The following is a 3,002-nucleotide window of genomic DNA, read 5'->3' as shown; positions in this document are numbered from 1 at the left end:
GTTGTATAGGACATTGGTTAGGCCACTGTTGGAATATTGTGTGCAGTTCTGGTCTCCTTCCTATCGGAAAGATGTTGTGAAACTTGAAAGAGTTCAGAAAAGATTTACAAGGATGTTGGCAGGGTTGGAGGATCTGAGCTATAGGGAGAGGCTGAACAGACTGGGGTTGTTTTCCCTGGAGCATCTGAGGCTGAGGGGTGACCTTATGGAGGTTTACAAAATTATGAGGGGCATGGATAGGATAAATAGGCAAAGTCTTCCCTGGAACTAGAGGGCATAGGTTTAGGGTGAGAGGGGAAAGATATAAAAGAGACCTTTTGAGCAAATTTTTCATGCAGAGTGTGGTAAGTGTATGGAATGAGTTGCCAGAGGATGTGGTGGAGGTTGGTACAATTGCAACATTTTAAGAGGCATTTGGATGGGTATGTGAATAGGAAGGGTTTGGAGGGATATGGGCTGGGTGCTGGCAGGTGGGACTAGATTGGATTGGGATATCTAGTTGGCATGGACGGGTTGGACCGAAGGGTCTGTTTCCATGCTGTACCTCTCTATGACTCTATGACATTACATGACAAGTAGGTACATGTATTTTGAATCAACTTTATCAGAGTTAGACCACATTTGGATGTAAGTTTTCTCACTGAGTTGCAAGTTTCGTTTTCAGACATTTTGTCACTCTACTAGGTAACATCAGTGAGCTCCTGGTGAAGCACTAGTGTTATGACCCACATTCTCTTGATATGTTTAGGTTTCTTTGGGTTTGTGATGTCATTTCCTGTTATTTTTCTCACGGAGTGATCGATGGGGTTCAAGTCGATGTGCTTGTTGACAGAGCTCCAGGTTGGAATGCCATGCTTCTAGGTATTCTCGTGAGTGTTTCTGCTTTGCTTGTACTAGGATTGGATGTGTTGTCCCAGTCAAAGTGGTGTCCTTCCTCATCTGTATGTAAGGATGCCAGTGAGAGTGGGCCATGTCTTTTTGTGGTTAGTTGACATTCATGTATCTCCGTGGCTTGTTTTTTTGCCTGTTTGGCCAATGTTACGTTTGTTACAGTTCTTGCAATGTGTTTTGTAAATGTCATTCATTTTTGCTTGTTGCCTGTATAAGGTTTTTCAAGTTCATTAGCAACTGTTTTAGTGTGTTGGAGGATTTGTGGACTACCATGATGCCATGGAGTCTGAGTAGTCTGGCAGTCATTTCCGAGATGTCTTTGATGTAGGGGAGAGTGGCTATGTTTCTGGGCGTGTTTTGTCTGCTTGTTTGGGTTTGTTGCTGAGAAATTGGTGGGCTGTATTCATTGGGTACCTGTTCTTTTTGAATACACTGTATAGGTGATTTTCCTCTGCTCTTCGTAGTTCCTCTGTGCTGCAATGTATGGTTGCTCATTGTAATAATATTCTAATGCAGCCTCGTTTGTGGGTGTGGGCATGATTGCTTCTGTAGTTCAGTCTTTGGTCCATATGTGGTGTATTCCTGTAGACGCTGGTTTGAAGTCCTCCAATGACTGTTTGCTCTACTGTGACATCTAGGAATGGCAATTTGTTGTTGTTTTACTCGTCTTCTGTGAACTTTATGCCAGTAAGGATATTATTTATGGTCTTGAAGGTTTTCTCTAATTCGTTTCGTTTAGTGATGACATCTAGAACCTCAACCTCAGCTACAAATCTTCTCAGAACTCGCTTAGACCACATTTGATTTGCAGTCAGCTGGGGAATGAATCCAGAATGGCCTGATGCTAGCAAATCTTTCAATTCATTTCTATATTATGAAAAGCAAAAATGCTAAACTGTAGCAACTGTACAGCCCAATATAAATCATTGAGCCAGAATCAAATATCATCAATGATGTACTGTTGCAGTAAAGAAGAAAATTCTGGTAGCTTCATAAACATACAATAAAGTTCTCCTTTATGAAGAGTACCATATAAAACTTAGACATATGCAGTGGGGCTCACGATAGCTCAATGGTCGCACTGCTGCCTCACAGCCTCAATTCCACACTCTGGCAACTGTCTGTGTGGAGTTTGCATGTTCTCCCTGTGTCTGTGTGGATTTCATCTGGGTGCTCTGGTTTCCTCCCACAGTCCAAAGATATGGATTGGCCAAGATAAATTGCCTATTGTGTACAGGGATGTGTAGATTAAGTAGATTAGCTAGATTAGCTATGGGAAATGCAGGGTTACAAGGATAGTGAAGAGGCTGCTGGATCTGGGTGGGATACTGTTCAGAGGATCAGTGTGGACTCAATGGACTGAGTGGTCTGCTTCCACGTTAGGGATTCAATAGAAAATTGTGATAAGGCAGGAGATTGTCTTCATATTGACAGGCAGAGAAAATTACTTGTGGCAGAATTGCACTGTTTGGAGGTACAGTCTGTGCGACAAATGAACCAAAGCTGAATATGTAAAGAGTTTTCCACTGTAAATAATAAATATTACAGGCTAAAGCTTTGATTTTTGTTGTCTTGCTCATTAATATGAAGAAGTACTATGGTAGGAAGTTTTCTTGCCCAATCCCTTAAATGTAAGCTGTGAAACAGGTACATAAAAGAACAATACAGAATAGCACTCCTGCTGTGCCTCAAAATATGCCTGTATAATATAGCAGATACGCAGAAAATTGAAACTCCTATACACAATTGTAGGCCCTGCGTTAAAAAAGAAGTACAAGCCCTAACCAGAAAACAAGAACTCTTTTCAGATCCCCAACAATAAGAAGGTCCTCCTTTCTTACCAGTCTCATCCTTCTCTTTTGCTCTCCTTCCCATCCTTGCCTTCCTCCAAAGCTTTGAGGAGAAAGTGAGGTCTGCAGATGCTGGAGATCAGAGCTGGAAATGTGTTGCTGGAAAAGCGCAGCAGGTCAGGCAGCATCCAGGGAACAGGAGAATCAACGTTTCGGGCATAAGCCCTTCTTCAGGAATGGGGAAAGTTTGTCCAGCAGGCTAAGATAAAAGGTAGGGTCGTCGGAAATGTGATAGGTGGAAAGAGGACAAGGTGAGGGTGA

At 42.3% G+C, this 3,002-nt stretch overlaps 1 protein-coding gene across 3 annotated transcripts in view; it reads left to right on the top strand.

Annotated features, from left to right (window-relative positions):
• The window catches only part of glmna (glomulin, FKBP associated protein a), a 61,146-nt gene that overhangs the window by 3,671 nt on the left and 54,473 nt on the right, over window positions 1-3,002 (top strand). Inside the window, exon 1 of one of the 3 annotated variants that reach the window (XM_043698790.1) lies at window positions 2,934-2,952. The exons of the other annotated variants lie outside the window; for them this stretch is intronic. The gene's annotated coding sequence lies outside the window, so the exon portion shown is untranslated. Of the gene's footprint in view, window positions 1-2,933; window positions 2,953-3,002 lie in introns of those variants that run through there. 3 annotated transcript variants of the gene reach the window in all.

Source organism: Chiloscyllium plagiosum, chromosome 11 (genome assembly GCF_004010195.1).
Source record: "Chiloscyllium plagiosum isolate BGI_BamShark_2017 chromosome 11, ASM401019v2, whole genome shotgun sequence".
NCBI lineage: Eukaryota > Metazoa > Chordata > Chondrichthyes > Orectolobiformes > Hemiscylliidae > Chiloscyllium > Chiloscyllium plagiosum.
This window is presented reverse-complemented; position numbering and strand designations above follow the sequence as displayed.